The 24,770-nt window shown below is 44.2% G+C and overlaps 1 long non-coding RNA gene across 1 annotated transcript in view; it reads left to right on the top strand.

Moving 5' to 3' along the window:
- Positions 1-24,770, top strand: part of LOC142817346 (uncharacterized) — a 79,518-nt gene that overhangs the window by 12,457 nt on the left and 42,291 nt on the right. Inside the window, exon 2 of the long non-coding RNA XR_012895186.1 lies at positions 8,939-9,018. This is a non-coding gene — a long non-coding RNA (uncharacterized LOC142817346). The remainder of the gene's footprint in view (positions 1-8,938; positions 9,019-24,770) is intronic.

Raw genomic sequence — 24,770 nt, 5'->3', positions numbered from 1 at the left:
GCATGACGTAGGCGGCCCGGTCAGTGGCGGTCTTCTACTTGGCCGTGGGTCCGTCGAGCGCAGCAGGGTCTCCCATTCCTCCCCTGTGGTAATTGGCTGGTGGTGCGGGTAGTGTTTAGAAGTGGAGAAAGGCACCTAATTTCTGCAGCCCGGTCGGGAGCATGGCGCAGTGCCTAAAAATAGTGGTCAGTGGATGCGGGCTCTGCGGGGGAGGGTACGCCGGGCAATCGAGAAAGATGTGGGTAAGGGAAGTGTGGGGGTGATTGCATTGAGCAGAAGATGGGGAGTATGTTCCTGGGCAGATGCGGTAAAGAAAATGGGGATAGGTAAGTGTGCGAGTCTGGAGGGGACGCCATAATATCTGATGAAAATTGTGCAGGTATTGGTGGGGTAGAGAGTATAGCTGTCGTTCCGCGCGGCATACTTCAGTCATCTCGCTGAAGAAATGCATGCGCTCCCTGGAAGAGCCCGACTCCACCAAGTCCGCCGCCGCCCGCATGAAAAGACCTCGGGCGTGGTCATTGGCGGCTTCGTTTCGGGAATTTCCAGAGGCAGCAGGCACTCAGATCAGCTCCGCCCGATGTTTGGGGGTGAGCTGAGTATGCCGAAAACGGTCTCATGGACTCGGCCTTGTGCAAAATTCAGAATTGCGGTTTTAGGAGAGTGAGCGCGCGGGCGGTGGCATCGGCCGTCTCATTACCATCGAGGCCCGTGTGAGCCGGGGCCCATATGATCGTTCGGTGCGCAGGGGCACCTAGGTAGCTGCTGTTCTGCAAAATTTTATAAGCACGGTACAGAATTTATTTTTCTTCAATATTGCGACAGGCACCACTTAAGTCCGTGATGATGACCCTCGAGTCCTGATCTGTGGCGGCTAGGGCGATGGCGATCTCCTCCGCGTGCGTAATGTTATGTGCACGGAATATGAGTTCGTTTACAATGGTGTTTTGGTGGACGACCGCAGCCGTGTACCAACCACAGTGGTGCGGGCCGGAGGCGTCCACGTAAAATACTCCGAATTCGTGGCCGCAGTGTCGAGCCAAGGCTTCCGCCCGCGCGAGGCGTCGGCCACTGCAGTCTTCTCGGGTCAGGTTAGCTGGAAGAGGGCGCACGTGCAAGGAGTATCGCCAAACTTCTGGAATCTGTACGCGCTCTTCCGTGTGTATTGAATGATTGATGTGTAGCCGGGCAAGGAGGCGGCGACCCGACGGTGTTTTAGAGAGTCTAGTATATTGAATTGTCAAGTGCGCCTCTCTCAGCTCCTTGAAGGTGTTCACCATTTTCAAGCCCAAAAGGCGCTGGTTAGAGGTGCTAACAGATTTGATTGATTTTGTGGGGTTTGACGTCCCGAAACCACTATTTGATTATGAGAGACGCCGTAGTGGAAGGCTCCGGAAATTTCGACCACTTGGGGTTCTTTAACGTGCACCCTAATCTGAGTACACGGGCCTACAACAGTTCCGCCTCCATCGGAAATGCAGCCGCCACAGCCGGGATTTGATCCCGCGACCTGCGGGTCAGCAGCCAAGTACCTTAGCCTCTAGACCACCGTGGCGGGGCTAGAGGTGCTAACAGGAAGGTCGAGGGCACGCTTGTAGATTTCGCGGAGAATGACTTCGAGTGCATTCTCGTCGGATTCGCGTAGGTGGAGGTATGGAGCCGAGTACAGGACTCGGCTGGTTACGAATGCATGCGCCAGCTATAAGGCATCTTTGCATCGTAACCCCCCGTGCTTCTTGGGAACCCGGCGGACCATCCGGCCCATCTGGTCCCCCACCTTACGCATTTAGGCCAATGTTGTGTGTGCTCTGCGATTTTTGTGTATAAAAAGCCCTAGTACTCTAATCTCATCGCGTTCGGGTATGGGTCTGCTATGAAGGGAGAGGTCGATTTTTGGGGTGCATTTTGGTGATGGGCGTATGTGCACGAATTTCGATTTGGACGGGGAGCACTGAAGGCCGCAGCGACGGGCATAGTCATCCACGATGTCCGCCGCTTGCTGAAGGCTTGACTTTATGTCTCCTGCCGAGCCGTGTGACGCCCTTATGGTAATGTCGTTGGCATACAGCGCATACAGCGCATACAGCGCCTTGTCACGCTCACCCAGCTCAGATGATTCTATTTGTCGAAACATGAATAGATCGGAACTTTTGCCTCCTCAAGCCGACGCGCTCTGCGAGGTTTTGACCTCATACTTCGAAATTTCCGACACCTACGATCATCCATCGAGCGAGACAAAATTGCCACGCACCGACTGAACACTCGTGACTCTGCATCAATTCACCGTCGGCCCTACCGCGTGTGAGCGTCCGAGCGAGAAGTGATAAAAAAGTGACCAAAATGCTTACGAAAAACGCAATCGAACCATCATCGAGCCCTTGGGCATCTCCCGTGGTATTAGTGAAGAAGGAAGACGGATCATGTTGTGCCTGCACTGAATATCGCCACCCCAACAAAATTACCAAAAAATACGTGTACTACCTACCACGCATTGACGATGCCTTCGATAACCTCCACGACGCCATCTTCTTTTTGTCTCTCTTCCTCTGATCTGGCTACTGGCAAATTGCTGTAGAAGGCATGGGCCAAGAAAAGTCTGCTTCGTTACCCCTGACGTTCTTTACCGATTCTAGGTGATGCCTTTTGGTGTCTGCAACGCTGCAGCGACCTTCGAGAGAATGATGGGCACGCCCCTACAAGGAGGTAAATGGTCGACATGTTTGTGTTACCTAGACGACGTGATCATTTTATCACCTACTTTCGCAACCCACCTTGAATGCCTTTCGACCATTCTATCCATATTTCGTCGGACCGGCCTGCAGCTCGATTCCTCCAAGTGCCACTTGGGTCTTCGTCAGATTACCATTTTGGGGGACCTTGTCGATGCTGTCGGCGTACGACCAGATCCGGCGAAAGTACGCGCTATAACAAACTTCCCAGTCCCACTCTCGGTCCATGATGTTTGCAATTGACCGTCTGATCTCTGTCTGTATACGAAACTAGTCGGAACGTTTATATGACGCCGCCCGCTGCACGGCCGTTTACCGTACCTTATTCAGCGAACAGTGCCTCTACCGTCAGCCAACGGCGCACTCTGAATAATCGGCCAAAATGTTTTTCATATGGCATCCCGGGTCTCATAGCTCGTCACTGCCACTGTCAAAGCTTCCCCTCTTTTGACATTGCAGGGGCCTCACACTACATGCCCACTCAGCCACGATATTCCGTTCCTGCCGATTCACCTCCAGACGTACGTCCCCGGGCGCCAACCGTGCAGCGCGAGCCGTTTGCCTTCTTCTCGTCACCTATCGATTTCTCCAATGTAACGTTACAACAACCCACCGCTAGAGGAAAACTGACGGGCGTAGTTCCGGAAGCAAAACTACGTTGGCAGCGAAAATTTTAAGACCTAACTGCTCTCCCCCAAGCGAAATTGAACTCTATATTGATGGCATTAAGGTGCACTGAATTGTTGATACGGGAGCTGCCGTATCTGTAATTAGCGAGGAAATGCGCCTAAACTTGAAGAAAATGGCCACTCAACTAACCGACCTCTCTTTGCAGACGGCTACGTCCTACCATTTTCAGCCTTCAGCTTTGTTCACTGCGCGAGTTGTCAATCAAGGTGTGATATACGTCATAGCAACGGTATAGTTTGATTCCGTTCTCCGCATGACGTTATCCTTCAGTGGGACTTCATTTCATCAAAATCTGGTTTGGTCGACTGTTCTCGATCCGCAATTGCGTTATCTGTGCCGTGTTATGACCCCGACGATGGCGCTTCGTGTAGAGTGTTTGCTGCTTCTGGCGTTGACATTGCGTCTTTTTGAGCGGTTGTTGTCTCGGTTTCGTGTGCCTCCCCTCCGAAATCGCCTGCGTTGTTTATGCCATCGGTACCATCTGCGTGCCGTCGAAATTTCTTGCTTCCATTTGCCATCATAATTTTTCGCAACGGTCACGGTGCCATTTATGTGAGCAAACCTTCAGATAGCCCGTCATCTGTACAACGTGGAAAATGCCTGGGAAGTCAAGAACCTTACGAGTGCGTTCTTCTAGCTACTATAACCAATTCTAAGTTTCGGCCCCAATTTGTGCTGTCCCCCCTACCAAAGTGCGCAATGATGTTCTGGGCGTCTTCTCAGATGTCATCGACTCTGAGCTCACAGCAACTCAGCGCCAAGGGATCAAAAATCTCATACTCTGTCATCCCTCTTCATTGTTTTGTGACCATCCAGGCTTAGCTAGAACCTCTGTGGTCGTTCATCGATAATGACACCGGTCAAGGAGCCTCGCTAAGACAGTGTCCTTAACGTGTGTCATCTATTCAATGCTGCGTCATCTTCGAACAAGTGGACGGCTTATTAAAACGGGGCATCATCGAGTCCTCCAACAGTCCTTGGGCTTCACCGGTTGTTCTCGTCAAAGGAAAAGACGGATTCATCTGGTTCTACGTTGACTACCACCGACCGAACAAGATGACGCGCAAAAACGTATACTTTCTGCCACACATTGATGATGCTTTGGACTGCCTACAAGGAGCATAGTTCTTTTCTTTGTTAGATTTACTCTCCGGCTACTGGCAGGTGCCCATGGCAGAAAGTTACCGCCCGAAGACAGCATTTGTAACACCGGATAAACTATTTGAATTCACCGTTATGCCCTTTGGCCTCTGAAATGCGCCTGACACTTTCGAAAGGATGGTGAATACCATTCTTCGAGGTCTGAAATGAATAACGTGCCTCTGGTATCTGGACGATATACCGTGAAATTTTGAAGCGACTTTGCGACCCACCTCAGCCGCCTCGAGCAAGTTCTTACGAGCCTTTCTACAGCGGGTCTTCAACTTCACTTGAAGAAATGCCACTTTGGTGCTCGCAAGCTTGTAATCCTTGGCCATGTGATTTTTAAGGATGGTATTTTTCCGGACTCTACACAACTTCGTCCCGGCGATTCCAAAACCAACCACCATCAAAGGGCTCCGAAGCTTCATCGGCTTATGTGCGTACTTCTGGCTCTACGTCCACAATTTCGCCTGCTTTATCGCCTCTTGGACCAATCTTCTTGTCGGAAGTTCTGATTTGTCAGCGTGGTCACAAGCGTATGATGATGCATTTCAGGAACTCTGACGGCTGGTCACTACACCTCCCATACTTCAACATTTTGATCCGTCTGCTCCAACGGAGCTTCTTACGGACGCTAGTGGTGTCGGGCTAGGGGCCGTACTGGCCCAACGCAGGGTTGGCTTTGGTGAGTACATCGTTGCCTATGCAAGCAGCACCCTCAATAAAGCCGAGAAGAATTACAGTGTCACTGAAAAGTAGTGCATTGCCATTCTTTGAATAATCGAAAAATTTCGGCCTTATATATATGGACGTCCGTTCAATATTGTGGCAGACCACCATGCGCTTTGCTGGTTATCTTTACTAGAAGATCCTAATGGTCGACTGGCTTGTTGGGCATTGCGGTTACAGGAAATATATATCCGGGTTACCTACCGTTCTGGCCGGAAGAATTCCGACGCCGATGACCCGTCACGCTCGCCGGTGGCCTCAGAGCCTCTCTGCTCGCCTATCTCCACCAGTGCTGCCTTGGCAGTCAGCCTTTCAGACATGCCTTTTTAGCAACGCAAATACGCCTGGATTTCTATTGTTTTAGACTTTCTCTCAATCCGGACACCCGCTCGAGTTTCCAGGACGTTTCGACGTTACGCACAACATTTTGCTATTGAGGATGACCTGCTTTACTGCCGAAACTACACCTTAATGTGCCGTAAGTATTTGTTCGTCATTTTCCGACATTGGCACTCTAACATCTGCGCCACATTTCACGATGATACGCAATTTGGCCATGCTGGTGTGTTAAAAACATACACTCACTTGCAGCTGTGGTAATACTGGCGTGGTATATACCGTTTCGTTCGCCGTTACGCAATGTCTTGCCATACGTACAAATGACGCAAGATGCGCACTTAACATACCACAGGTCCCTTGCAGCTGTTGTCGTGGCCAAGAAATCGACCTTCACGGTCCGCTTCTTTATATTCCGATTAGCAACCGCTGGGTCATTGTCGCTATCGATCACCTAACGCGGTACGTCGCAACAGCTGCATTATTTACCATCTGCTACCGCAAATACGTTGCATGTTTTATAGTACGAAACCTGGTTTTAAGGCATATGAGCACCTCGGGAGTTACTAAGCGACCACGGCCGTGTTTTTCTCTCTGATGCCATCAAAGCGCTGTTGAGCGAGTGTCGCATCATACACCGCACTACCACAGCCTATCACCCACAAACTAATTGGATGACAGAGCGTTTTAATCGTTTACTTGGTGATATTGCTGCATGCATGTAAATTGAGATTCTCTTCCATAACAGTATGCTGATATGATGGCTGTGTACGCTTCATCCAACCGTTAAATTGAGGATAGCATACTTACTTTTGTGACATATGCCTACAACACTGTAACGCAAAGCACCAATGAATTTTCGCCTATCTTTCTGCTTTAAGGACGCGAGCCATCATCAACAATGGATAGTATTCTTCCTTATCGATCGGATCCTTCAGAGTTGACAAACGTTTCATGAGCAGGAGCACATGCTGAAGAATGTTGGAAGCTTGCTCGTACGTTCAAGGCACATGAACAGATGCGCCAAAAACATCGCCATGACGCGTCCACTACGTCTGTGATCTTTGCTCTTAACTCGCTGGTGTGGCTATGGATTACTTCTATTCCTTCTGGACTCTCCCACAAGCTTTAGTTCAGGTACTATAGTCCCTGTCGAGCTGTACGCCAAACAACCTCTGTCAACTAGCTCGTCAAGCCACTGGACGCATCTCCAGACAAGCGTCGTCGGGGACAAGAAATCGTACACGTGTCTCGGCTGAAGCCGTACCATGACTCTTCTGTGTACACCTGTCCTTAGGTCACCAGGATGGCTCCCTCGTCACCAGGGAGTGTTTGTAACGAGGGCAGTGGACACGGAACTCAAGTGTAGAAAGGAGAAAAAGACGCGCTGTGATCGCAGGTTTGCATTGAGTTAGTCCTTCCACTAAATAAACCTCTCCATCTCCGAGTAAACTTCTGCTTGTTCAACACCCCATTTCAAAATAAACAATATTTCAATTGATTGATCAAATAAATAATTGAATGATTCTTTTCATTCTTTTATATTTATTTGACTGGGCGCCTATATTTGAGCACCTATTATCGAGCGATTACTCGGCAATTCTTAGTCCACCAGCACTACGCTATTTGTTATAGCGACATAGTATGAAGACCGCCTGAATGCGCTAATTATATTTACGCTGCAGGAGATTCAAGACAAAATTCTTGGGAATATTAAATTGCTGTTTTAGCGAGTTCGGCCAGCCAGTGGGGTTGGGCGCTTACGAAGATGCCGTTTAGGAAGCTCCGCTCCCAATGCAAGCATTTGGTCAAATAAATGCCGGGTAGGAAGTGGATTGTCGTATTTCTTGTTCAGAATATTTCTAACATGAGAGTAGAGGTCTTCCAAAAAAAATTAGAGTTCACAAAGATGAATTTATTATAGCCATATTTTACAATGATTGTGTTGTTTATACACCGATGTATCCTAATGGGGTGCAACTGCAAAGGGGAAAACGTTAGTGATAAACTTAATAAAAGAGCATGCATTTGCTTTTGCGCCGAGCTACAAAATAAGACAAAGAGATGACTCTGCAAGACTTATTAATTGTGTGTCGATTAATTGGCGTAGTTCCCGCAATGGGATCAGTAAACACAGAAAACGGTATGCCAGCTAGTAAAAACATTCAAGGTTAACGTTTACGAGTCTCATACAGCGCTCCTTCTGAAATGTCTTTTCTGTGGGTAGCATCGAGAATGAGTGTTGCGGTCAGTTTTATGGCTAGCCGCTCCTACACAACGTCATATGAGCTCCTGAGTCTGTTTATATCTGGGTGGTCGTAAACAGTGTCTCCGCTATAACACATTTGGCAAGGAGCCTTCATAAAACCCAAAAAAAATTCCTGGTTTTGTGTTATCTCGTAGTGAAACTCCTACTCGCCTCTATTGTGAATACGCGTGATCAATCTTACCTGATGGAGTGCAAACGTCAGTACCTATCACAGCCTCATCTGCAAAATAGAAGTGCACCTTGTCTGAAAACAAGTGTTGCATCCTAAATGTTTCCCATCACTTTCACGTGTTCTTATATGGCACAAAAACCCATCTTTCCTTTCATCACTTCAAGACAGAGGCCTTCTTGTATTTTAGAAGAATAAATAGCTCTTTCAGAGGCGAGTGACTGGTTGAGGCTAACTTCATATTTTGGACGTACAAAAATTTTCGTTCATCAATGTTCTTTGCGCAGAAAAAGCTGGACCCTGCAGCTATCGTGGTCCGTTTTGATTATGTGAACTCCTTTTTTTTTACTGCACTAATTTGGTGATGATCATCCGTGAATTGCAGTTTCCAGAATTACAGCTTCATCAGAAGTAGTACCCATGCATAATAAATTAAGCAAGCAACAAACAAAACAACGTTCAGAGTCCGAAGCAATATATTCTTGAAAAGAAAGGAGAATTTGGGCATTCGAGAATGTGGTAAGGGTTCCTTACAACAGCACGTTATCATTTGCGTATTTTTCAAAGACAAAATAGGGAGGTTAGACTTAAAAAGCTAAGTGCCACTGATGGTATTGTACTTGATATTAGAGGGGAAGGTGGAGTTATGGAAGGTTTGTAACAAATAAAGCTTGAAAAGTGGCAGTAAGAGCAGTGGGACTCCATGGAAAGTTTAATACTTTGAAGGAAGCTTGTGGTATGCAAGGTTATAAAGTTAAAATGGTGTAAGATGATAAACCATAAAACAAAGTTGCCTTACATGAAGTGGTAGAGCGGATGCCCGGGCTATGTAAGACACATTTATTTATCTAGCTATTTGCTTATTTATTTTAGAGGGATGTCATGCAGCAAAAAACAGGAAGACACAAGAGGATTGACATGGTCTTGTCGGGGTTCGCACAACTATGTCATCGGTGAGTTCGATTCAAAAGAGAGGACATTGACTTAAATTAGCGCACTAGTAGAAAAATTGCGCTGAAATGAGAATTAACAAAAAATACATAAATATACAAGTTGTTCACAGATGTTTTTCAAGGAGAGCGTGGACCTTATCGCAGTTAAAGCTGGACATGCAGCTCCGTGTCCTTAACTTCAATATTGTCGCTCGTAATTTCACAGTTAGGAATAAAGTTATGGTAAAACTTTTCCGTGTGATTTCATCAGCGCAGCCAATATATGGCTTGTAGTGCTTACTAGTATTTTGGGCAGGCACATAAAAATTGTTCACAAGCATATGTTCTGATATTGTTAACTAATTGCTCCGTAAACGGCTCGGTGACCTAAATACAGGAATAAATAAGACATTAAAGTCTCTACTAACGTGAGGTACTGGTCCCCAATTCTTTAGTGGTGATTTAAAACACGTGATTGCTGATGTGAACAGCAAGAGGTAATGTGAAATATACGGCAAAAATGCTGACTGGAAAAATCTTCAAGGGAAGCGTATTTGAATCGAGTAATCTATTATTTATTTATGGCAAAGATGTTTTGAAAAGTCAGCTGCACCTTATTGGCGCAGTGTTTTGTGACGCAGTTGAGTTTTGTGTTGCACGTAAACTTCTCTAAATGAATAAAAGAAACAATGAGAAGAGGAAAAGCCTAGCTGACACTAATACCTTTTTTTAGCTGTAAGGTACTCACTGTGAACTAATTTGAAAACAATCGAAATAAGAAAATATCTCCTTTTCAGTTGCTAGGGGAATTGTTAAGTCATCCCGACCTACGCTAGTGAAGTAAAACGCAAAATTACAGTTTCGTGTCAGCACGAATCAGATACCTTGCGATGGGCTTCAAAATCACTGCTTTAAAAAGTCGGAAAGTGAATGCTGGTACATCAATCGCTTCCTTACTCATCAGCGTCTTTTAGGTACAGCGCAAAACATTACTGCGTCGGTGCAATTACCTAGGCACTTTAAACTGTGGAGGAGCTTAAACTCAGCGAAATCGCAGGATCAACCGCGCGAACTGGCGGGGGTATGCGCCGCAGAAACGCGCATGTGCCAAGCAGCTCCCAGCACAGGAGAGCGTTGTATAGTGGTGAGAAGAGGTGCGATGGTCAGAAGAAAGAAAATAAAATGGACAGGGTAAAAAGAAAGAGAGAGAGGCATTGCATATAGTTTATTGAAGGTATGGAAAATGGATGCCATGGTCAATTAGGCAGAATTAGTGGAAGAGACTGAAGAGGGGAAAGTGGCAAGAAAAGGCGGAGCTGAGGTGACAAACCACGGCACAAGCACGTATAGTATGGTACAGTAAGGGGAGGAAACAAAGCATACACGAAGCAGCTCACAGTCAACCGCAGCCATGCATATATAACAGGAGAGTGAAAGATGAAAGTGAGGCCAAGGAGGGTTTATGTGTGAGTGAGGGGAGAAAGGGATGAAAACAGAGCGTATTGCTAGTAGTGTTTTCAGAAGGTTGGAAAGAGAAGTGAGAGTGAAAAGGTGGTAAAGAGGGGCAAGAAGCCAGCAGTTTCCTCGAACATCAAAGCACTCGTACGTGGCTGCCTTTGAACATTTCTTCTTCTCTAAACCTTCAGCAGTGTATAGGTGATAAGTGGATACAGACCTAGGCAGCGAACCATTTAGCCCATTCAAGCATTTTTGAAAAAATAATAGCACGTTGGTACTCGGTGAAAGTATGTAGTAGAATATCCGTGATGTGTTCGGATGTTGCACACTTCAGAACCCATAAAGAAAGTGTCTTCTTGTGCATTCAGCATGTCTTGCGGGATTAGTATAAGTCGTTACCGCTATCTATTATGCATGTTATATGTCACCAAGCGCTGCAACTTCGAATTGTCATAAACTATAGCCGATAGATTTATGCGTTGATATTGGGTCACTTCATGCCAGGCATCCCCGCCATTTTTGTGACTATCTCCAATTTATTTGTACAAATTTTTATGATTAACCTAAATAAAAAGAGTGAAACGGTAGAATATTTCCAAGAGAAAAACATTATGGTCACGTGGCTGATTTCTGAACTTTCCGGAATATCATTTAGGTGTTGTTTGTGGAATGTTTTAATTTAAAAATACCGCTGCTTGTTTATATCAAATTTCACTTACATGTTAAATAAAGGCTCTTGTGTAAGGTGTTTGAAGCTGAGTAATATTAGTGAAATATTTCTGGCACATAAGTCTCCAAGAATGTAGAATAAATGTGTTATGTTTGTATTTTTCTCTTCCACTACTGCACTTTGTATAAATATCTGAGTAGTGAATACTTACTACAGAGATGATACATATTAGGGAAAAGTACTCATAGACCTCTGAAACAGCCAAACTTCACAAGAAAGTTTCACAAATTTCGCAAAATCATCATTTTTGTCCATATTGAGAAGCAGTTTTCAGCATGTGGTGGTCCATTTAAAAATAATTTTTATACTTAATCAAAAGCTAATAAGCAGTTCTTTTCACGGGAAATCTTAATAGTTACAATATTTATTTTCAAACGTTTTCAACATTTTTTTGATGGCAATAGATACCTTCAAGGCGGCAACTGTCGTCTGACCAAATGGAAAAATAACCGCCAATGAGAAACTTCAAAAAGAATTTTCTTTTTGAAAACAAAATAATGGTATACTAATATTCGCCATAATAGGAGAACTGCTTATTTGCTTTTGATTTACGTATAGATGTGATTTAAAATAAGAAAACCACATGGTAAAAATTGCGTATCAATGTGAACAAAAAAGACAGTTTTGCAAAATTTGTAAATTTTTCTCGCAAAACTTACCAGACTGAGAGGTCTAAATTATCTTTTCCTTAAATGCATATTTTGTGGATAAAGTATTTATTACTCAGATATTCATACCAAGTGCAGTATTGCAGTAGAAAAAATGTAAACATAACACACTGACAAAATTGTCGGGGGTGTATGTGCCAGTGAAATTTCACCATTACTACTAAGCTTCAAATACCTTACACAAGCCTCTTTACTTAATATGTAGACCTAAATTGGTATAGAAAAAGCAGCGGTACCCCTACAGTATTTTTTCTTAACAAACAACGCTCAAATGACTTTTCAGGAAGTTCAGAAGGCAGCCACGTGACCAAAAAGGTTGTGGTAAGTCTCCAGTCATTACAGGGTGCATTTCTGCACTCAGTGGAACGACAAAAAATTGAAAGAAGATGCCTCTGCTTTGAAAACACCTCCCAACTTAGTCCGCCATCCTTGACGCAACGACTGATTGCATCGTAACCAATTTCGTACTGCTGGCTCGTTTTTAAGGGGGTGTCGCAAGAGCTCGGGAAGATCTTGAGTTTCGCTTAACTCGGTTGAACCTGCATAGCGCCCCATCAGACGAGTGCGTGCGTGCCCAACTATGCAGGATCTGTCTTGTACACACACGTGTCGTTCTAATCAGTAGCGTACACTACATGAATATCAGCTATATTACCAACATGAAAAAGCCTAGGTTCAGGAAAAACGAATACGGTCGTTAGTGCGTGGTATGCCTAACAAGCATTTTTTTACTACAAGCCCTTTTTTACTCATTGAAACACCTCATAGGAGAAAGAAGATAATCTGATAAGAAAAATCACAAAAAAACTGTTGTGCTGAAGAAAATGGATTCAGCTTTTTTTTAATTAACGCATGCGTAAGTGCTGCTGCCATTTACATGCAATTGTTGCAAGCACTGCCTTTCTTTCAAGCGGCATTCCCAATTTCACGTGAATGCATCTGCAAGCTGTGCCTCTTTTAATTCCTTCACGCACTCTAACCTGTGCTCGAGATTGGTTAATGATCTCTACTATGAACGACACCCACATCCGTATACAGTCGCCCTCGCTGAAACAACGACGCGCATTACGGAGGAAATTCGCACTTTGGCACCTTATGCAGTTCTCTACGATATATCCATAAAAACAAGCCATCAGCGACCTGGAGTGGTGCGCAACATTGTGCATAATACACGAAGGCATTCGGCTGCATGCTGAGAAGCACTGAAAGACGCAATGGATTAGAAAGCCAATAGTTTTTATGAAAAGAAGAGCAGTTTATTAGAAACCAACAGGAAGAATTTTCTTGAACATTGTGGCACAACGCATTGCGAATGTTCTTTATTTTTCTGTTGCTGTGGGAAACAATTGTTCTGCCAATGCACACTTACAAAAGTGAACACTGCTTTATTTTTGTCTTTTTTACGATGCTTTATGAGCTGTTATTTCTTTTTAAATAATTCTAAGAACACATCAGAAATGTTCTCCTTTCATCCTTCATTTCTTGCTTCATTTCTTGCTTCATTTCCTTGCTCTCTCTTTTTTTATTTTGATAAAAAACTGAGTAGCAATCCGCCCAGCAAAGCTTAGGAAAACGGCACTTCGTATCCTTTCCATCGAAAACCAATCACTCATGCCCATTGTGATTTAAGGCCGCTAAACTTGCAGTTTAATTACATCTTTCCTTTGTAACCATGGCATCAATTGCGGAAAAAAGCTTGATTTCAGTGCTTCACCGTTTTCTTTGATTGATCAAGACGCATGCTTTCTTATATCCAGCTACAAAGGGACAAAAGGAGGTCTTTGTGCTCTTGGTTGTAGACGAGAAACCTTGGCCCCTATTCTCTATAAATCAGTGAGAGCTTTCGTTCGTTGTCAATGCTTTCTGGGAAACGAAGGACACTACCTGGATAAGTATTGTGACAGTTGGCTGTAGACGCTCTCGGTCTGCTATACCATTTTCGTTGTACATAGTAATCTTGCTTTAATATTAGTGCACGTGAGCAAATTTGGTCGATAATAATATCTTGTATTTCTGTTTCTCGAAGAAATGGTGGGGGGGGGGGGGGGCTCATAGAAGAGTAAGTCAATTTTAATATTCCCAAGGTGCACTACACTCTCGACGCAAACTTAATCAATCAAACAAAGAAAAGAGAAAAAACACCATTGCGTATAAGGAGAAACTTGGGTTCGTACATTCATCAACGTCTTTGAAAAGTTGTGTGATGATTGGAAAAAACTGTTACTTTCCTCTATTTCGCCGAACGTGGCCATCTATTATTCTTTGACTGATCGATCACACATAAGAGATGAGAGGGCGACCTACCGCGGCATGCCACTGTAGATGTGCTTGCATTTTTCGTATAATCTTTGGAGAGCAGGAAACACGCCATGCCCCGTAAACTGTACTTAGATCGGCTGATGAATATGAACGTGTGAAAGTGAAGCTGATTTTTGACGTGCAGTTTTTTGCCATTTTTCAGTATCATACGTTGTGTAGAAGAAATTTTTCTCTATTTACCACTCCAATGAAGCGTTGTTAACAGCTTATTACGACCATTCTGTTTTTGCTGGCAAGCCATATTTAATGACATCAACTGCGTTCCTAGACGATTCCGGCAGGAGAACCGAGTTTCAAGAACTTGATAAGTATACTGTAAGCGTTGGTCTGTAGGTGTGGTAATGCAGTGGGTGTTGACAATCTGTTTGAAATAAAGGAGTAAGAAGCACGTTAAAAAACAAGGCAGAGCAAATGGTCGCTGATATCATAGCCTCAATCACTGAATGTACTGGATTAAAAAAAGCAGTAAGACCACTTTCAGAACAATGTGCACGTAAGTTTTGGCCTCCTTTTATTTATTTATTGCGGTAAGCTTGGGGAGGCATGTCAGCCGTTGCTTTTTATTCGCTCAATCATGCAGCCATGCTTTGATGGCACTCAGTCGAAGTGTACGCTCGCATCAGCCCTGATAGCATGGACACTGCGGTGGCTGCACGGCACCCTGCGAAGCGCTGTGACGCCAGAGACTACCAAACGCTTGTGCTTCCTGTTATTTCAGCACAAAGGAACGAACCCTCATGTGGGCGACGAAGGGGTAGGATTGTAAACGTCACTGTGACGGCCTTCTGATTGCCTCACTGCACTTTCGGCCTGCGCATGAATGGGCCTCTTGCGGGACCCAGCGCGGCGGTATAGCCCCTCGCATCGATTTGCCTTATGGCCCAACCGGTGGCTATTCGCGCGCCCAGAAGTCGCCGCCAAGACATGGTGGCGTGCGCTGTGGCACGTGGGATCGCCGGCGACTCAGCGTCACTATTCGGCGTGCTTCAGGTAGCTCTCGAAAGCGGGAGGAATTGCGACACGTGAAAGCATGGTCTACGTCACGGCAAATCAGCGCCCGGCTGGCACCTTTGATGAAAGCTGTCGCGCTGGCATGCCTTCAGCTATTTCAACGCTCATCCTTTCGAACGAGTGCGTAAGTGGGACCACGTGCAGGGAACAAGCGTTTCCACTTACAACCCTCAGGGGCCATGCGCATTACTGTCCCGTCCGCAGTGAGTGGACGTGTTACCTGGGGTGTCTTTCTTATGGCCGGAAATCCCAGAACGCGTAGCTTTGTGTTTAGATAGATGTGCGATCGCTGAGCTGGCCCTCGCTCCTACAACCTTGGTTTAGTATCATTATATTTACAAGTTGTTGTTACGTTATTTAGGGCGAAGGGGATTAGCCTTCACACGTGCACGAAATAAGAATCCTCGTGGTAGGTTTTTGATTCGAGAATTGCACTGTCCTATCCTAAGACAAGCAGGTGACGATTCACTGACAGTTGTGTAAAGGCGGGGAATCGAGGGAATAGGAAGCGGCCCAGGTGTTACGCCAAGCATTCTGAACAAAATAAAAAGTGTTTGGCGCCGTTGGCCATGCTGAATCCGGTATAGGGGTCGCCCTACAGACGAACCATCTGTAGGGCGACCCTTCCGAAGGTCACCCTTTCCGTCTGTAGGGTGACCTTTCCGGGTGTTCCTTTCCGAAGAGTTTTCTTTTGTTTGTAAATGGTATGTACGTAACTATATTTAATATTTCATAGAGTATGTAAACACAAGTTTTTCCTTAACTTTATTCAATCTTCTACAGTTTTTCTTACCGTCAAGCGACCAACAAGTTAATCTCCGCTACTTACATAGTGGCAGTACGTTACTTCCTCCCACTATGCTATACCTCCTCCGGTGGTGCATCTCTGGTTCCGAGTGTGGAGAGTGGTTATCATAACATTGAAAGAACCTGAGTTTTACTGCAGAAAAATTTTCATGGAGTAGACCGATAAACTTACAGTGTGAGGCCAGAAGATAAGTACCGACAATGAAACTTCAAAAAATTTGTTAAACAAAGAGTCGCAGCATATCGCCAAACTGAATGATGAACAGTGGGGCGAAGCAACCATTCGTCTGTTCGTGCATCCGTCCGTCAGTTCAACTGTGGCTTGATCTGTTTCTCTGTGCGTCTGTCTGTATGTCTGTCTGTATGTTCGTCCGTCTAGTGAACATTCAAAGTACCACCATCTCACATCTTTTCATCATATATTGGATGGAAGGATAGATGAATGAATGTGTCCGGCTGTGCCCTTTAGATAGGGTGATGGCTCACGCCACCTAGCCTTGAAGTTAAGTACTATCACTGTGTGTAAGGATTCAATTTCACACGTGACTCAATGGTAGCCACCAAACAGTGAGGCTCCTCCTGGTTATTTCTACCAGTTTAGAGTCTATTTTGCCTTCCCTGTCCCTAAACCCCAATGCTTTGAAAAGTTCGGTGCTATTATCTTCGACTATAGGGTTGAGCCCTTTACAGAAAATTATCAAATGTTCAGCCGTTTCCTCCTCCTCTCTACACGCACTACATACCGTGTCTGTGCCTTCATATTTTGCTCGGTACATTTTAGTCCGTAATACTCCCGTTCTAACCTCGAAGAGCAGAGAACTACCCCGATAATTATCGTAAATCTTTTCCACAGCTGCATTCCTAATGCGCTTAGTCATGACGAATCTTTCGTGCTCCCTTAGATACTCAGCTTCGTTATTTATCCATACGCCCAAATATTTGCATTTGTTCACTATTTCAGCGTGACTTCCTGTGTTTTATGCTCACTGCCTTTGTTAACATTAAATATCCTGATTGGTGATTTGTCCCTGCTGAACTTCAAATTTAACATATCTCCCTCATTACCACAGATGTTTATCAATCCCTGCAGATCTTCGTTTTTGTCGGCTATTAATACTGTATCATTTGCGTACTTCTGTACTGGTAATGACCGTTCATCGTGTTTTCCTTGGCAAAAAAGAGGCAGGAGTCGAGTCGGCTCTTCTCTAATTTAGCATTTAGTCCCTGGAGATACAACATAAATAACAAAGGTGACAAGGGACATCCCAGTCGAAGCTCGCGTTGTATCTCTATAGGTTCAGATACCTGTTTTTTCCATTTGATAACTACATTGTCAGTTTTATAGATATCCGTCAAAAGATTACTTATTCCATCTTCCACATCTAATGTTTCCAGCATTCCCCACAAGTCTTCTTGAATCCCAATATTGTAAGCTCCCTTGATATCTAGAAATTCCAGCCATTGGGGCCTTTGTTCTTTTTCCGCTATTTGAATACACTGCATCAATGAAAACAGATTGTCCTCCAACCTCCTTCGTTTACGGAACCTATTTTGTAGTTCTCCCAGTACCCCCTCAATCTCCACCCATGTCTGTAGTCTTTACTACCTGCTACACCAGCCTGTAAACTACTGATGTCAATGTTATAGGATGGTAGTTGTTTATATCGGCTTTGTCCCCCTTTCCGTTATAGATCATGTTAATCCTGCTTAGTTTCCACCCATTGGAAGCTTCAACATCCATTATTGCTTTGCTCGCTGCCTCTCTTGAAGTTTTCTTGGAGTTTGGTCCTAGTTTATTGATTAGCGTGATTGTAATGCCATAAGTACTGTTGATGTGCTATTAGAAAATCTTTTCTCTGCCCTTTTCCACTCTCGTTGTCCCAGTGGAGCCACTGATATAATTCGTCCATCCTCATCCGGTACGGTGCATGCAGCGTTTTTTTGGTGTTTAAACATTTCTGTCATCAATGTTTCTATATATTCCGTTGCCTCTCCCCCTTTTGGTCTGGTCCCTTGATCTGTAGTTATAAACTTCTTTTTCATGCTGCTCTTTTCGCTCAGAGAATTGAGATAGTTCCAAAACTTTGCAGCTGCCTTTCTGTCTTTTTTGTTAATTCCTGGCATACACTGGGCCGCCTTTCTACGAATCTTGTCACTGATCAAATCGGACTCTTTCCTTCTACAGCTCGAAACGTTATCCCATTTTCTTTTAACATCATCTTCCGGTTCACCCCTCTGTTTAGCGTACCTGTGTTTCCTGGAGGCTTCCCGACGTCTTACTATGGCTCTCTTAACTTCCCCATAACACGAGCGCTTGCGTTTGTGTCTTCTTTGCCCGATTGATTTGACTAGTACCTTAGCAAGCTGTAACTCAAAGAATCGAGTTAGGTTTGTGTACGTCCACTCTCTTTTAGTATCCTAGGTGATTATTTTCCAATTCTCTTTAGTTGCTATTTCTATTTGGTTTTCTGAATAATTGTTACCGTGTAGTTGCTTGTAATGCACCTTTCCAATTTCATTTTTCTTCCAAAACGCGACTTGATACGTTTGTGATCACTACCTAAACTTCTCGACTCATATTCATCTATGTTCATCACCCTTAGCCGATCATACATCATATGTGACATTATTGCGTAATCTGTCATCGACTGCAGCCTTCCCAGCTCCCATGTTATCGGCCCGTCGCATTTCTCGATGCTGTTGCAAATAATAAATCATGCCTTTCACCCATATTCATTAGCACTCTGCCTGTTGCGTCAGTATATTCATCCATATATTCTATGTGCGCATTCATATCTTCCAATATATTTAATTCCCTCGCACTCTTCTCCTAGCTCACGAATGTCATTTTCTATGCACTGTAACCTTATTGGTTTTCCTTTCTGGGTTTTGTCCCTGTCCACACGTATACAAAAGCCAGGAGCTTCATTTGGCCTGCCACTTTTCCTTTACCCATAAGTGTTCCTTGCACTCCTGATGCACCCTATGTCAGTCTGTACATTTATGAATAATTGCCCTAAAACCACCCCTCTTCCTGCTGCCTTCTGTTCTATTACAATATTCTCATGCATAGTCAGGAATGTTAGGTGGTTGTTTCTTGCCCCTAAGATGTGTTTCTACAAAAACATATATCATCGGCCTCTCTTCCCTTAGCTGTTCTTTTATCTCTTCCCACTTCAGCCTATTCCTGCCACCCTGCATGCTAATATATCCTATGTCTGAAGCGACTCGGCCCTCGTGACTACGTCGATTCCTGCCCAGGACTCTACGTGTCTTAAGTATTGGTGCCACTTTGGTATCGTATCTCTCTATACAACCTGTCAAAGAGTCCCTCTGGTTGTTTTTCTCGTTACTAGCTATCCTGCACCCCGAAGGGCCGCGTGCCCCTCAAAAAAGCTACTGTGCGTACTGCAAGTCGCCAACACACCTCATGACCTAGCCTCCCATCGAAGTGAATTCTGTCTCGTTGAACCCCACCCCCCCTATGCACCTCTCTGTTTATTTCCACCGCCACAAAGCCTTTCTCTCGTCTTATCCGCCATATCTCTTCGTTTTTGTCGACAACCACTCTTTGCAGGTTGCTGTCACGCACCGGTACCTCCGGTATCGTGCATATCACTACCTTTACCTTAGGAGAAATGACGCGCATGTCATCGACCCCATTCGCCAGTGTGGTCGCTAGTGCAGCCGTATCTTCATTTAAGACATCTTTTAAACCACCTGCAATCATCCCGATGTTTTGTTCATAAACTGTAGTTTTGACTTTTGCGCTCGCTTGCCTCATGACTGCTTCCAGCTTGCGTTCTAGAAACGTCCCTACTGCAACCCTCTTGACAACTTTTATCTTCTCTTTGATTGCTTCTGCGCATCAATTTATATTCGAGTCCCCAGTGATTATCCCGTGTTATGTCTTTTCAGCTGAAGCCTTCTGCAACTGGGGGTTACTTGCATCTGTGACGCCAGCTGCTTTGTCCCTTCCCAACCTCACTACTACTTCGCTGAAGATCTTGAGACCATTGTGACCGGTCTTGCGACCATTAAACCGGCTGAACCTGTTTTTTCCGAACTTGCTTCCTCTTTTTTCTCCGCCGTTCTGGTTGCCGGTGCCCTACCGTTGTGTCCGTTGGCCGCTCCTCAGTACATTTTTTATAGTGCCTCCTCGGCGGACCAAAAGCCTTTCTCCCATAGCCTTCATTTTCCCTGCTCTGTCGCCAACAAAGTTTCCAGCTCGGTGATACTCGTCAGCAGTTCTCTCTGGGCAAGAATCCTTTTCTCCATTTTTTCCTCGACCTCACGTTGCCTACACTTGGCGTTACTTTCCTCTTCATTCACGTCTGCACTTGCGACTTTTTTCAAACCCACTCTGCATCGTGAGCATTTTACAGTTTTTAACCATGTCTTTTTGACACCAATTGCCCCTATGAATTGTCCCACTCGTTAATTAGTAAACACAGCACATGTCGAATTCTTCCTTACGAAAAAAAGAAAGACTAAGTTCTGCTACAAACATTTGCGTGTTCGCTGTACCTGCACCTTCCCCACGGGGTGACAAGAGAAAAAAACACAAACAAACAAAACACATTCACATACAAACAAGTAAATACCTGGTGACTGACCCCCAAAAAATACTTACGGTCAAATAAATGCTACAAAGGTTTGAACTGCTGCCTTAAATATTATAAAAGTAAGCTCGAAACATGCAAAGCCACTTATCTGCACAGTTGATCGGGAGCATTGAAAAACACGCCAATCCACAGTGCCAGTCCGAGCTCAGAGAAATATAACAATATTGATTAAATACAAGTACGCCATCTAGCGTATATTTTAAGATTTAAATGAGAGGTGCCTACCTTTTACATACATCGAGGACGCTCAACCCACTGCTTAAGGAGCTTCGACGTTCTAGGAACTAAACTAAAGGTGGCTACCTACTACATACATCTAGGACGCACGACCCACAACTTAAGGAGCTCCGCCCCTAAATGGCTATCCCATGTGGCACATATCTGCTCTCTTCGGTATGTGCCACTGGTGGTTACTAACAATAACAGGAAAAGAACGGGTGACGCCATGAGGGGCGAAGCTCCTTATGGCGTCACCGAACGCGCAGCACAGTCACAGCGAGAGCAGGAAGAGCAGCCTTTCAGAGCCTTTTCTAAACACGCTTTGGTTAACTGCTACGAGTACACTTGCTGGGTACCTACTATACCATTATTAATAATAATAATTTATGGGTAGTAGGCGGCTTTCACAATGCTATTCTTCGTCATTTTTCGGAGAACCATGCTATCCGCTAAGTACTTGCAGGGAGTTCCGTGCCAATTGTTTATGCAGTGGCTGACAATGATGAAAAAATATACCCTAAGTTGGTATGTGCGAAATTCATTAGGTAATTAAGAACAAGCTGTTGTATTGGGTTGAAGCATTAGACGACCCACTCGTTACGCTAATCGCAGCGTTTGACACCTGGTTGGTCATTTTCTGTTCTAAAACACTTTATTACTTATAATACAGCAATGTCTTTCACGACATGAAGCCTGCCTACCGAAAGACTGCAAACAAGTCATGCGCGCCGGCGTGGCTCAGTGGTAGAATAGCGAGCTAGCACGCAATAGATCGGGGCTTTCATTTACTAAGCTTTTTCACCTAATTTGTGTTATAGTGGTTATGATCACAGGCGGTGGAAATGGCCAACTACGGCGCTGCGCCTGACCCTTGGCTGGATTCTATAACAGCTTTTGCTGTAAAAAGAATTGATAATCATATCATTTTTCCTGATTGCTAACTCAAGTTACCGTATTGGCGGCAGCAGCCCTAAACTTATAACAAAATTTTTAATAGCCCTGCATAACATCCATGGAAGAACGGTTGCGTTGAAGTAGAGATAACTAAGTGCTCATACACTGCGTTTGCACATTCGCTATATTCGGGCGTCCTTCTGACATACCCCAATTAGTTGTACAGACTACCCACTGTAGGGGTATGTGCCCCTGATTTTATCCTCCCTAAATATATGCCTTTCACAGAGACAAAAAATGCTTTGCGGATGCAAGATCACGCCGACCACGTGCTGTGTGTGCTCACTCTGTGAATTATAAAAGCGCGTTTCATTTGTGAAGAACTTAATGCCTTCGTTTAGTGGTAAGAACGAAATTTTTATTATTAACGTCTCTCCTATAGAAAGTATTTGCAGAAATATTGAGAGGAAAATTAGTGTCGTGTTTTTATAGATCTAAAACAGAGAAACCTATGGGGAGTGTGCCACTTCTAGCCTTATTTCTTTCTGCGTGACGATTTTTTTCCGACTGTACGTTTTGATCAAGTTGCCTCTAGTTTTTTTGTCCTTGTTTGTTTACTGTCTTTTGTAAATGTACTCAGGAGGAATGAATCAAAGCTATCCCTGTATATTTATTTATATGCTCAATTTGCTTATATGCTCCCCCAACTCTGGCAAGTGTGACGTCGCCTTGTTACAAGCGGGTCTATGGAAGGGGTGGAAAAAGATGTTCTTTTTTCTTAAGCAGAATGCTGTATCTTGCGTTGTTTTGTTTGCTATCAGGTGATTTCGAGCCAAATCCTGGCCTTCATGACACAGATAATTTGGTGAAAAAACATCCAGGATGGCCAAACTGTCTTTTTGATTAAACTGGACTCCATCGATGCAAGTTTTTCAAAACATAAAACTTTATTGACAGAAATGAGCAAAAACTTAGATGACACTCATTGACAATTGCAAGAGGCCATTATTTAAGTCTCTAATCAAGCTGATGTATATAAATATCTCTTAGAAAAAGTAAACAAATTAGAACTGGAGGTTGTGAATTTAGAGAATCAAAGCCGTAGAAGAAACATTGTATTCTGCGGTGTAGAGGATAATCATCAGTTTGAAACTTGGGACAAATCGGAGCAACTGATTAATAATACTTGTAAATATTTCTAAACAAGCTCTATGAAAAACAAGTGTGTTGTGAAAATGAAGACCTATATGTATCTCTGTTGCAAACCCCCTGTTGTAACGCCCAATGGCGATGCGAAGTAATTCTTGAATAAAGAAAAAAATATTGTAGGCAGGTAAGAAAGGTGGTACATGTACAAGCCCACGACATCAGCACGTTTCTCTAGACAACTAGATAGAAGTAAACGGGATCGCTTTGCGCACGCAGCAAACACCGCGATAGGTAGTTTGACGTCTTTCAGCCGTCCCTATACAAATCCGTGTGACACCTGCAACAACTTTGCCGACAACACGATTCGTATCTTGGTAGAGAGTAAACAGCATAAACTTTATTGAACTGACAGCTATGCGGGCATGAACATGAGAAGTACGATTCCTCGAGATACCGAAAGCCGCTACTAGATTCTCGATAAGAAACAGTTCTGATATAGGATGCCTTAGCGAGTGCATTCGTTCAGACATATTGCCGTCAGATGCTACGGCGAAGTTTATAGTCTGAAAATTTCTGAGCATGCGCTTGAGGATCATCTTCGCGTTTACGCTACTGCACTTTGTTTTACACATCTACGGCAAGAATATGATGGAGTGTGAGAGAAGGACCAACTTAACAAGCACCGGAATTCAGCAATAATAAAATAATAAAGCCGTATAATTTTATTTTTTGCGTGCACATAGGAGAACCAAATGGCAGGAATGTCGAAGGTTTCGAGTGTCACGTTCAGTCATTCTGGGAAAAAACGGGACATACACATGATTCCCCTTGTCCTCGTAGCTGCCTAATAGCACTCGTCAAGAGGCTAGCAGGATTCACCTTTCAGAAACGCTATGCTCGTGTCTGAGGCCGCGTTCTCTCACTGCGTGCTTACACATTCCTTCTGTAAGAACGCAGAAAATAAGCGAGCTTTCTCTTACGACGGTTTCTAAGTTACTGGTCATTACTTCATCGATTTTGTTGGAGCTTCTAGAGGCGAGTGTCTCCTTGCTTAACTTCGCTTACGCTTTACTACTGTCCTTTTTATTACCGTGTTTTTTTTTGTTCACTGTGTATATCTGTGTGACACAATTTCGGCCAGTGAAAAAGCGAAATGTGAAATATGCTTCAAGCTTCGAGAAAATGACTGAACCAGAACAGTTCAAGATTGAAGTGTCTGTTGCACGCTTGTACATCTTACAGAAAATAAGCGTACCTCTTTAAAACAGTACTTATAACTGCGGTTGATTACAGCAACAAAAAATAAGTGAGCAATTCCAGAAATGTACTTTATTACTCTTGCCTAGCTTGAATTCAAAACTTGATTGCCGTGACATTATAAAGCGTTTTTACTCATTCTACAAAGCAAAGTAGGTTCGCTTGCATGGAAGAAAGCAGGCAGGGTACTTGCACGAACACAGGAAGGCTAACTGTGGCTCCTGTGATACAGCGCTACACATTCGTATCTTTCAGAAAGACTTTTTTTTCAAAGTTATTGTAATTGTTTCCTTTACGTTTTCTTCTTCAGATGTATTAAATTAACAATGACACAAAATATTCAAAGACATAGCTTGTGCGATAACAGGTTTAGGTAAACATACACACACTTCGTCAGAACATGTTTCAATTAAATCTTAAAGTGGATGCCATGGCACCATACATGAAACGGCCCATTGGTTACCGTGTAAACAGCCAACCACCACCGGCGTAATGAGATTGTGTTGGCTGCCACGGTATTTGCGAGCGCTCATTCCTAGCAGACCTTACCGACAAAAACTGCGAAGAGGCTTGTGAGGCAGTACAAATGCTGATGTGCTTGCTACATCGGTTCATTTTTGAAGCTCACGCATATTT

The sequence above is a fragment of the Rhipicephalus microplus genome, chromosome 5 (assembly GCF_043290135.1).
Source record: "Rhipicephalus microplus isolate Deutch F79 chromosome 5, USDA_Rmic, whole genome shotgun sequence".
In the NCBI taxonomy this organism is placed as follows: Eukaryota; Metazoa; Arthropoda; class Arachnida; order Ixodida; family Ixodidae; genus Rhipicephalus; species Rhipicephalus microplus.
Note: the sequence above shows the minus strand (reverse complement) of the source record. Positions and strands in the feature narration are given on the sequence as shown.